Here is a 13,453-nt window from a genome sequence, read left to right as displayed (position 1 = left end):
CAAAAAAAATCAAAAACTTTCAGAAGATAGAAAAAAAAATTTCAGAACCCAGGACTTCAAGAAGAGTTCTTAGACATAATTAAAAAAAATTATCTATAAAAAATTACAAATCAAATTTAATCACAATTAAATACTTTGGCTTTACCAAAAAACACTGCTAAAAAGATGAAAGGACATGCTACAGACCAGGAGAAAATATTTGCATCCTACAGATTAGGAGAAAATATTTGCAAACTACACATCAGACAAAAGACTCACATTTAAAATATATAACTAATTCACAGAACTCAACATTAAAAAAAATTCAATTTTAAAAATGACACACATGAAGAGACAATTTCATGAAAGGAAAATAATAATGGAAAAAAGCACATGAAAATATGTTCAACATCACTAGCCATTAGAGAAATGCAAAATAAGGCCACCATAAGATATCATCATACAATTCAAGTGAAAAATAACAATGGTACACTAACCTGGCAAGGATGTGGAAACACTGGACCTCTTATATTCCTGGTAGGAATTTTAAGTGGTACGGTCACTCAAAAAACACTTTGTCAGTTTCTTTTTGTTGTTTTAAAGAGAATTCTAATATCATTTATTAAGTCAGACATGAAAGAGAGTTCAAAGATAAAACCATTCTACTCACTAAATTTTCTTAATTAAATCAAGCATTCTCACCAAATGTAAAAATTAGACATTTTTTTCTTTTTCTTTTGTTATTATTATTTTTAATGGTTATTTCCCCAATACATTTTTTTTCTACTGTACAGCATGGTGACCCAGTTACACATACATGTACACATTCCTTTTTCTCACATTTTCATGCTCCATTATAAGTGACCAGAAATAGTTCCCAGTGCTACACAGCAGGATATTATTGCTAATCCATTCCAAAAGCAATAGTTTGCATCTATTAATCCCAAGCTCTCAATCCATCCAACTCCCTCCTCCTCCCCCTTGGCAACCACAAGTCTATTCTCCAAGTCCATGATTTTCTTTTCTGTGGAAAGTTTCATATGTTCTGCATATTAGATTGCAGAAATAAGTGATAGCATATGGTATTTGTCTTTCTCTGACTTACTTCACTCAGGATGAGAGTCTCTAGGTTCCATCCATGTTGCTGCAAATGGCATTATTTCATTCTTTTTTCATGGCTGAGTAGTGTTCCATTTTGTATATATACCACATCTTCCTAATCCAATCGTCTGTCAATGGACATTTGGGTTGTTTTCATGTCTTGGATATTGTGAAAGTGCTGCAATAAACATGTGGGTGCATGTGTCTTTTTCAAGGAAATTTTGTCTGGATATATGCCCAAGAGTGGGATTGCTGGGTCATATGGTAGTTCTATGTATAGATTTCTAAGGTATCTCCATACTGATCTCCATAGTGATTGTACCAGCTTACATTCCCATGAGCAGTGCAGGAGGGTTCCCTTTTCTCCACACCCTGTTCAGCATTTGTTTTTTGTGGATTTATTAATGATGGCCATTCTGACTGGTGTGAGGTGGTATCTCATTTCTCTAATAGTCAGTGATGTTGTGCATTTTTTCATGTGCTTGTTGGCCATATGTTCATCTTCCTGGGAGAAATGTCTATTCAGGTCTTTTGCCCATTTTTCAATTGGGTTGTTGGCTTTTTTGTTGTTGAGTTGTATAAATTGCTTGTATACTCTAGAAGTTAAGCCCTTGTCAGTTGCATCATTTGAAAATATTTTCTCCCATTCTATAAGTTGTCTTTAGTTTCTTAAAATACTAAACATACACTTACCATATAACCCAGCAATTTACACACCTGGACACTTATCTCAGACAAATGAAACTCATGTTCTCAAGAAAGCCTGTACACAATTATTCATAGCAGTCTTGTTTATAATAGCCTAAAAATTGAAACAATGGAAATTACCCTCAATGGTAAAAACAACCTGGGATGTACTCATACAATGGAACATTCTGTAAAAATTAAAAGGAATAAGCTATTGGTACATGCAATGAATTGGGTGCCTCTCAAGGGCAGTATGCTGAATGAAAAATACCAATGTCATAAGATTTCATACCATCTGATTTTATTCACAAAACATTTTCAAATGACAGAGGTGTAAATATAGAGAACAACAAATTAGTGGTTTGGTTTCCAGGGTTGGGAATGATATGAGATGGCAGGGTGGAGTCTGTGACTAAAGGGCAGTAGTACAAGGATATTTGTGGTGATAGGACATTTCTGTATTTCAACCAGTGGTGGTTACACAAAACTATCCACGTGAAAAACGAATTTAGAACTATAAACACACATTGTTCCAATGTCAAATTCAAATTCCTAGTTCTGTGGGAGGTTTGTTGTCTTTTCTTTTTTCTTTTTAGGGCCACACTCAGAATAGGGAGGTTCCCAGGCTAGGGGTCAAATCCAAACTACAGTTGCCAGCCTACACCACAGCCACAGCAATGCCAGAACTGATCTGCCTCTGCAACCTACACCACAGCTCATGGGAATGCTGGATCTTTAACCCACTGATCAAGGCCAGGGATCGAACCCACATCCTCACAGATACTAGTTGGGTCCGTTACCGCTGAGCCATGATGGGAACTCCCTCAAATTTCTAGTTTTGATGTTGTACTATTATCAAGAAATATGTAACAACTGAGGGAACATAGGTACATGGGACCTCTCCATACAATCTAACAACTGCCTATGAATCTATAATTATTTTGACATTAAAAATTTAATTAAAACATTAATGATGGAACATATTATCAAGAGCTGAATGTGAAGTTTGAATTGAAAGAGTGTCAAGAGCCTTTGTGGCCCTATTCCCCAAAGTGTAGTACACTAAATGATGGTGAATTTCATTCACTAACAAATGATAAAGATGGGTGGGTGGCTTCTGCAATACTTGTGAATCTCTGGAATACCATAACACTTCCCCAAAATAGAAATAAGATGGTACATATTTATTTCTACAATCCACACATTTTCAATCCAATAAAATAACATGGTTTCAATAAACTTCAAATCTTAACTCATAATAGGCTCTGGACTAAACCTTAGGTAATGTGGTAAAATAATAAACCTATGCTCAGAAAACTTTTAACATGACAGGTCTAGAAGACTGTCTGCATGACTCTAGGTCCCCTGAATTGGGGCACAGTGCACTCTTTGAGCATTAGGATCAGCACCAAGATGCAGGAGCAGAGACTTCTGTCCATCTGCTTTCCTGCTCACAGCTCTTCATCCCTGGAAGTACAAACTGGGGAAGAACTTATCTTTGATGCTCCCATTTGTAAGTTTCAGGGCAATTATTTCCATAATCAGCATATTCTGTCTTCTTTCCCATTCCTTCCAAGTGTACTAAGTCCCTTGTATGATTTGTTTACCTCTGTCACTCCCACCCCAATTCTAAGTTCCTTCAAAAGCAATTTCTCTCTCTCTATCTCTGTAGCTCTCTCTTTCTAGACATAGTAAGTAGTTTTATATAGTACAAATATGAGATATTTGTTAAATAAAATGCATTTGCATAATTACAACAGATTAAAATTATACAGTTAAGTATTGGTAATTCCACATGTTTAATATTTTGCTAACACCATACCAGAATATAAAATCTTGGTTTCTTTTCTTTTCTTTTCTTTTCTTTCTTTTCTTTTTAGGGCTACATCTGCAGCATATAAAGTTCAAATCATATAGGGGCTAGGGTCAAATCAGAGCTGTAGTTGCCCGCCTAGATCACAGCCACAGCAATGCCAGATCCTAGCCATATCTGAAATCTACACCACAGCTCAGGGTAACACCAGATCCTTAACCCACTGAATGAGGACAGGAATTGAACTGCATCCTCAATAATACTAGTTGGGTTCATTACCACTGAGCCATGATGGGAAATCCCTTGGTGTCTTCATCTTAACCATATTTGCACCAAAAGGAATAAATTTAAAGAACATTGAAAATATTGAGCTAGGAAATAGTCTCTCTGGAAAGGGGTCAGTGAGGTATTCAGATAGTCATTCAACATTTCACAGTGCTAACATTTCACAATGTTAAGATAACATTCAATATTCATTAGGCAATAAGCAATTACTGAATATATTCTAAATACATGACTGTCTGCTAGGTTCTGAGGAAACGAGGGTGTTCTGGAGATACAGTCTTTATCCCCATGGAATCAGGTCACAGAATCTGTCCAATGGAAATAGAATTTTTTTTTGTAAATTACTGGAAGCCTAGCCTGTACATTATAAGCATAGGACAAATATATTTAGAGCAGCACAGTCTGGAAGCCCAGTATTGTGAAGCAGTTTTTAATGGACATCATCATTCAAAGCTTCACTATGGCTTGAGATGTGACAGAGAAAAGTGAGCCAATGGAGTTCCTATTGTGGCGCAGTAGAAACAAATCCAACTAGGAACTATGAGGTTGCAGGTTCAATCCCTGGCCTTGCTCAGAGGGTTAAAGATCCGGCATTGCTGTGAGCTGTGGTGTGGGTCGCAGACGTAGCTCAGATCTGGCATTGCTGTGGCTCTGGTGTAGGGTGGCAGCTACAGCTCCAATTGGACTCCTAGACTGGGAACCTTCATATGCCACAGGTGTGAACCTAAAAAGACAAAAAGACAAGGAAAAAGTGAACCAAAACACTCAGTTTGGAGCAAAATCCCTCAAATGGCAAGCAAACTTGTTCCTCTCAGAATAGTTCAAGTTCTTGCTCATTAGTTTATTTTGAAAAAACTATAACAAACTCAAAATAAATAAATATTTTCTTCATAAATTTCCACAAGTGAGTTCACAATACAAATCAACAATGGTAGACCAGTAAATTCTGGTATACCATTTCCATTTCCTATGCTTGAGAATTAAACTAAGACATTTCTAAACAAAATTTTGGAGTCTAGCACCATTATATAGCCTTATCTCCTAACTTACAGAGCAAGAACAATCCTCCTTAACTTATTTTAACTGAAAAACACACACATGCACAAATAAAATGTACAAGCTGCTGAAGAATCTAGTGGTTAGAACAAACTGACACTTCTACACAATAAAAAAATTGATCAAAAAATTTGAAAAGTAAACAGGAATTTGTCCAGACACTAAGCTGCTTGGATTGGAAGGAATGGATCTTAACTAGATATGCATCTTTAATTTTTAATAACTTTATTTTTAGATCAGTTTTAGATTCACAGCAAAAATGAGCAGAAGATATTGAGGTTCACATTAGCCCCTGCCCCCTTCCAAACAAGGCCTCCCCACCAGAATGGTACATTGGCTTCAGCTAATGAATCTACATTGATGCATCATTATTAGAGCTCTGTAGGTTTGGATATATGTTTAACAACATCACCATTATAGAATTACACAGAGTAGTTTCATTGCCCTAAAAATGCTCCGAGCTCCATCTACTCATTCCTCCCTGCCCACCTAACCCCTGATAGCCACTGATTTTTTTTTCACTATCTCCATAATTTTGCCTTTTCCAGAATGTCATACATTTGGAATCATATAGTAGGTAGTCTTATAAGGCTGACTACTTTCAGTAAGTAGTATTCATTTGTTTCCTCCACGTCATTTTATAGCTTCATAGTTCATTTCCCTTATCTTTGAGATTTCTTATATTTTAATCTATGAATTCATTCAGATAAATTCCTTCTGAATTCATTTTCAGAATAAGCTTTTTTGATATGTAAAACCCTGAGATTTAAATCGTTTGGCACTATAAATGTTTTCCAGCACCTATTAGTTGTATTTAGGAAATTGTCTAAGTGGGTGCCTTGAAACATTCAAACATATTAAGCACTAACGTAGCTTTGTAACTTCAAGTCCGTACTTCCGCAAAGTGCTCATCTCTCACCTTCCCTCAGTTCACTAAAATATTTCAAAAGGATATACTCTTATAGCTCATAAATCAATTCATTGTCACCTATGAGGCTGGAAAATAGCAACATCAGAAACTAAGGGAAAGGTAGAGATTTGAGTTCTTAATGCAATATATTTGAATAGACATCTCACCAAAGAAGATGTAGGAAGGGCTTAAAAATGATTCTTAACATAACTAGTTATTATAGAAACACACATTCAAACCACAAATGTTATCACTATAGGCACATTAGGCTATAAAAACAAAAGACTGATGATCCTAGGTTTTGGAAAGGATATGGTGAAACTCTAACCATCATCCACACTGCTGGTGGGAACATAAAATGCTATAGTTACTTTGGAAAAGCTTTTGTTACTTCTTTTTAAAAAGTTAAATGTACACTTATCATTTTACCCAGTAATGCCACTCCTGGGCATCTACTCACAACAAATGAAAATGTATGTCTGCACAGAGACTTGCATGCACATGTTTAGACCAGCAGTATTCATAAATACTAAAAAAATGGAAACAATCCCCATCTATAAGATAGTGAACGGATAACAAAGTAAGGTGTAACTGTACACTGAAATACTACTCAGCAATAAAATGAATTCCTGACACATGCAACAGCATGGATTAACCTCAAAAACATTTTGTCAGTGAATGAAGTTTAGACACAAAGCCTACATATGATTCTATTTAAATAAAATTTTAATAAAAGCAAATCTATAGAAACAGCAGGTCAGTGATTACCCAGAGCTTGGGGTGGGAGGTAAGACTGACTGCACATGGGTACAAAAATACTCTTTGGGTGATGGAGACATTTTAGATCTGGATTATGGGGATGACAGTATGACTATATACATTTACTAAAAATCATTGAATTGTACACTTATAATAAGTGAATTTTATGCAGTTTAAATTACACTTCAAAAAATTTGTAAAGAGGCAATAAATCTCCATTGAGAACTTCTCTAATAGAATGTCACATGGCAACAAAGTTCTAAAAGCCAACAAAACTCAGCTGCATACAAAGTGTAAATCATTAACAGAGATAAGGGAGGCAAAATTTCTGGAGTCAGAAGTATTTCTAGGAATGACTTTATTCACAAGTAAATTAGAATGGTGGCTATTTGGTTAAGATTACTTACTGCCTTCTAATGTGCTTCTTCTCAAATGAATGTGATATATACATGTGGTTATGTAGGACCCATCAAATTTAATATGAATATGTGTTAGTAGTACTAATGGAAACATGAACATAGGTGGAGCTCTCAATGTGTTTTTCACTGATGTGCACAGACGTACCCATAGCTCTCCCTCTAGGCTCATACTTTTATTCCAAAGATTGTTTAGTGAGTCAGAGTTTGCATACAGCTTAGAAGGGGAAAAAGGGTGAGGAAGGGCAGGAATCTCAACATAATTAAGCCAGGATGCCTTCCTTTTCAAATGTGCCCAGATAAGATATTTTCACCAACATTTATCCTATCTCCTACAATTTAAGCTGTAATGTACGGATACCGTCCAAAAAAGTCTTCAAAATATACAAACTCTTATAACTCAACAATAAAAAATCCCTACAAGCAACCCAATTGAAAAATGGGCAGAAGACTTGAATAGACATTTCTCCAAGAAGATATACAGATCAGTAGCAAGCACATAAAAATATTCTCAACATCACTGATGATTAGAGAAATGCTAGTCAAAACTGCAATGAGGTACCACCTCATACTGGTCAGATGGCTATCATTAATAAGTCTACAAGTAAAAAATGCTGCAGAAGGTGTGGAGAAAAGGGAACCCTCCTTCACTGTTGGTGGGAACATAAATTGTACAACCATAATGTAAAACAGTATGAGGTTTCCTCAGAAAACTGAAAGTAGAATTATCATATGATCTAGTGGGATTACTCCTGTCATATATCCAGATAAAACTATAATTCAAAAGATACATGTACCTGTATGTTCACTGCAATACAATTCACAATAGCCAAAAAAAAGGAAACAACATAAATGTCCATAGACAGATGAATGGATCAAGAAGATGTGGTACAATGGAATACTACTCAGCCAGAAGAAATAACAAAATAATGTCATTTGCAGCAACACGGATGCAACTAGAGATTCTCATACCAAGTGAAGTAAGTCAGAAAGAGAAAGACAAATACTATATGCTATTACTTATATGTGGAATCTGTAATATGGCACAAGTGAATCTATCTATAAAACAGAAAAAGAGTCACAGCCACAGAGAACAGACTTATGATTGGCAAGGGGAAGAGGGGAGGGAGTGTGGTGGACTGGGAATTTGGGGATAGTAGATGCAAACTCATGTATTTAGAATGCATAACAACATGGTACAACAGTATAGCACAGGGAACTATATCCAACCTCCTGGGACAGACCATGATGAAAAATAATACAAAAATTGTATCTATAAATACATATATATATATATATATATATATGAGTCACTTTGCTGTACAGCAGAAAATTGGCACATTATTATAAATCAACTATACTTTAATACTTTTTTAAACATCTCATTTGTAATTTGAGAGATACTTTAAAGAGTCGTTCAGTTGCTGAGCAAATTCTTCTCAAATGAATGTTAGCAATTCAATTTTTTTCAATTTACAAATTTCAGATAAAAGAAGCCAATATACATATATGAAAACTTAAATGAAAAATATAAAATATTCTGTAATGGAATGAAAATTATTGCATTTGACTGAGAAATGCCATTCCATCATGGCAGAATATGGAGTGGAGTCTGCTTTGTTCAGCCAGGTGGGAAGGGAATGTTGGGTGTAGAGGTTATATGCAGACTGAAAGGGTTGAAAATTTTGGATGGGCTAGGCCCTAGCTCCCAGGCTTCATTGTGGCATTCGGGACTATTTTTTTAAAGGTTCTCAAGGACTTATTTCTGAGTAAGCCATCTTATGACCTTGTCATGGATAAAATTACTCACATTATGGTTTTTGTAATTTGAAAATAGCAGGCAACATGTCATATGGTCTAAATAAGAGTTTCTCAGTAAGATCACCAATTACTGCGATAGCAAGTGTGTGTGTGTGTGTGTGTGTGTGTGCGCGCGCGCGCGCGCGCATGCCTTTATTGGGGTAAGGGGTTTTCCACGTTTGGACAATTCTCTGACACCAGCTGGGTGTCCTATGAGTCCACTCCATTCTTGCATTATCCACCCAGAGATAGAATCAGATGCCACAGGTTAAGGGCTCAGTCCCACAACAGGCTCCTCCACTTCAGATGCCAATGCCAAGTCCAGGTTGTAAGTTGTATTTCCGACCGACCAGCTACAAACAAGAGGGTCCCATGATTTCTTCCTTGGGTTTGATTAATTTTTTGGAGTGATTCACACAACTCAAGGAAACATTACTTCTTACTGGATTACTCATTTATTATAAAAGGCTGTAACTCTGGAGCAGCCAAGTGGAAACATAGGGCAATGTATGTGGGAAGAGTATGCAGCTTCCATACTCACTCCATGCATACCACTCTCCTCAAATCTCCACCTATGCACCAACCTGAAGCTCTCTTAACCTAGTCCTTTTGGGTTTTCATGCAGGCTTCATTACCTAGGCAGGATTGATTAAATCTTTGACCACTGGTAACTAAATTCAATTTCCAGACTCTCTCCCCTCCTCAGAAGCTTCTGGGGTAGGACTGAAGGTCCCATCCCACTAATCACATCATTGGCTCCACTGGTAACCAGAATCATTCTTACATGCTATACAAAATTCACCTTTTAAACAAAAGATACCTCCATCATGCTCATCAATTAGAAAACTTTTAGAGTTTCAGGACCTTTGTGCCAGAAGAAAGGACAAGGACCAAATATATATTTCTTATTATAAATCACAATATCACACTCAAGCTCAGTGTCATATATTGGGCTGGATAATTTGTTATTGTGGGGGCTATTCTATGCATGATGCCTGGCAGCGACACTGGTAACTATTCAGTAAATACCCATAGTGCTGGTTTCCCAGTTAGACAACCAAAAATGTGCCTAGAAACTGACAAACTTCCCATGGGACAAAAATTGCCCACAGCTTAGAACTCTTTATTCAAAAGATTGCATAAGAATTTTGAAGTATAATGTCTCTCACCATCAAATTGTCCAGATAAACTATAAATCTGTTGATACCTAGAAAATGCAAAGTGAATGTCTTGGAAAGTGAAGACATTTGCAAGATGTAAAGTATTATTACTCCTATTTTATTGCATCAGCAAACTCCAGCATCAAGAACAGTGAATGAGGAAAATGAGTTTGTTCTAAGCATAAAAAGGAACTGATTTTTACTGCATGGCTGATCCCCATCTATGCTAAACAAATTGCCTTTATTATGAAATATTAGGAACATGTCAAAAGGCAAAATCCAAAATTGTTACCCAAACAAATTTTATCACATTTGATGACAAAGCCCCTCAGTACACTGATATTGTCATTTAATTAAACCATCACAGTGAATAGAGACATATGTGCTTACTTTTGATGAGCAGTGCTTCTTTGAGAGACATTAAAATTCCCTTCACTAAAGTGAATTAACACTCCATTCTAACTGTGTCTCATTCACCTTGTTGGTGAGGGAAGAAGCCACCGTTCTAAGTGGTACAAGATGGTCCAATGCATGACAACAAACAAAGGAAAGGTGAAATAGACAGCAGTTTTAGTCACATATACTCACGGTCTGGGGGAGAAGGACACTGCGTATGATGGAGGACCATTCTGAAGTTGCATGAGGGGACAAAACCAGCAGAGGCTATGGGGGGAAGGCATTGTGATAACAAGAGGGTAGGAGGGACCCTTGGTTCTCCTGTGGATGTGATTGGCTTGTTTGAAAAAATGCAGGGGCTAGCAGAGCTGTTTAGTTAAGGACTAAGTGGAATTCAGCTGTACTGGCTGATTGAGAACAAGCCAGGTGGTGAGACTTTCATGTTAAGTGAGGTTGGGAGGGTTGCACCTATGGCAGGAACAGAGAATTGGGGTTAGATCATACAGGTGGAGATTATTTAGGATGCCTCACTCATCTTGAATGCAAAGAGAACACCAAGTGATGGTTTACCTTTCCTACATCCATTAGCTGTGTTAAAGCTTTTCAGAACAGAAGAGATTCTGACAAGAATACACCTGAACTACCTCCATCATCCTTTCAAGACTTTTAATTGTGGTAACTTCACTGGGTACAGAGCACACTTCTAAGCATGGTGGGAAGCTATAAAGGAAGAAGAAAACACAGAGGTTTTTTCTTAAAATAGCTTCATGTCTATCTCCTGAGTCCTCCTGTGGGGCTTTTCCACATGGATCACTATGCAAAGGAAAAACTAAGGCGATGTCGTGACTGCCATATCCCACCCCTGTGAGTAGGAAGACCAGACGTGATGGTGAACTTTACATTGTATACTTTAGCATCAGATAGTTCTGATTCTAAAACTCTTAGGTATACAGAGAGTGTCATGACTATAGGCAAGACCCTGAAATTCTTTCATCAGATGGTCAGTTTCTGTGAGGACTATGGACCACTAAAGAGTTCTTCCCAAATAACATTAATGTTTACTTTATTTCTACGAGTGCTTATGTGAAAACCAAGTGCCTCATGCAGTTTGAGAGACAGTTTGAGGCAAGTGAAAACTTGCTTTGAGTCAGAGCTCTGGCTTTGAAAACCTTTTCTGATACTTTCTAGTTATGTGAGCTTAGAAAAAGCTCTTAGTCACCTAGAGCCTGTGGCCTTAACTTACTAATGGAGTCACTGAGGACACTATATGTGAAAGCAAGTAGGACTCTATCTGACAAGTGGTATATAATTCTATTTATCTATCTATCCATCCACCCACCCATACACAACATACAAAATAGTAAGAATCTTGGATCTATCTCAAAGTCAATTCGAATGAAACAGTAAAAAACAGGAGAATAAAACACAGCAGATATAATTCTATTTAAGTCACACATATCCTGTCAGTATGTAGAAGAGAGGCTTAGTAGAAAGGATGAATTTGCTGGTATTGAATTTGTTCCCTGTGTCATGTTCAGTATAAACACTTTAAATTGCCAAACTCAGCATTCTTTCCTCACTCGTGTCTAAATAAGTTGAGTGAGAGTCCTAGGGACTCAACATCTAGGGAAGTCTTGACGGTTTTAACATTTACTTTGGGAATTTCTCTTGACTCTCTGAATCATAAATCAGAATTCTGAAACAGTATTTAAATTCCATTTGGTGTAACAGAGATCTCCTAAGATAGTTCCACTGAAAGTGAAAATACTACTTTCTTGAAAATTTGTTTAATTAAATTAGAGCTATTACGTAGTCTGAAAGTTAATGAGGTTATTTTAAAAATATATTTTATTTCCCAAGTGGGAGATGAGGCTGTTATACGTCTGCCTTTATAGCTGCCAGAGAAGCAAAACTACTCCAGTTGCAGGCCATGCCTGAGCAAATTTTGATCTTGTCCAATTTTCTTTATAAATATAGTCTAAACACCTGGAACTTCACTAGAAGCTGGATATCAATATATGTTACTAATATTTATGGCTCCTCTTCAATTATTTCTAGACTATACCCTTAACTATGGAGAAAATCAATGGTAGTAGAGAGAATTCAAGTTTTGTACAACCTATTATACTTTTCAAAGCACTTTCGCTGCAATCATCCAGTTTGATCCTGTCCCAACCTACTTTAGGCTGAAAAAAGAAGAAAGCACCAACCAGCAGAGGAAAGGAGAGAAGGGCTCCTGGCAACTCCATTAGCACACAAGTACCTTATTTGCTGCTGATGTGCTAAAGGCAGTGCTCCTCCTCTCAGACCCTACCATTCAGAGGGTTTAATGGCAGTCATTGGATATCTTGCTTAATCCTCCCATTTGTCCTTAGGCAGGTAGGGAGTCACATGCAACCAGCTCAAGGTCACCGCAGAGTTCTTCTTCTCCTCTCCCTGCTTAGAGCTCAGTGGAGAGGGGAACAGCAGATAGTGTGCTTGGGCAGCAGAGAGAGAACATGGATTCTGAAAATCTGCTCTCTTCTCTCCTTGCCTGTATTAAGATTTGGGGGGATGGTGTTAAGAGAGAAGAGCATGGACATTTAAGAAGGTATGAGTTGGAGTTCCCATTGTGGCTCAGCAGAAACGAATCTGACTAGCATCCATGAGGATGCAGGTTTGATCCCTGGTCTCACTCAGCAGGTTAAGAATCTGCCATTGCCTTGAGCTGTGGTGTAGGTCACAGACTCAGCTCAGATCCTGCATTGCTGTAGCTGTGATTCAGGCTGGCAGCTACAGCTCTGATTCGACCCCTAGCCTGGGAACCTGCATATGCCACGAGTGTGTCAAAATACAAAAAAAAAATTAATTTAAGAAGGTATGAGAAAGGTGAAATTCTTCCCTCTCTCTTAACCCAGGAATTTTTGCCATTGCTCCTGCCAACCAGCACATTGATTAGCTCAAAAGTCATTAGCATAAATATTTCAACAGAATCTTGCAGTTGGTGTTAGAACAGGACATTTATAGTTGTGGAAAACAGCCAACCATAAGGTTCAAGTTTGGGTGTAGCAATATTTGGTCAGCATGGTCATCATATCATACATACAAGCAA

Source organism: Sus scrofa, chromosome 1, assembly GCF_000003025.6.
Source record: "Sus scrofa isolate TJ Tabasco breed Duroc chromosome 1, Sscrofa11.1, whole genome shotgun sequence".
Classification (NCBI taxonomy): domain Eukaryota; kingdom Metazoa; phylum Chordata; class Mammalia; order Artiodactyla; family Suidae; genus Sus; species Sus scrofa.
Note: the sequence above shows the minus strand (reverse complement) of the source record.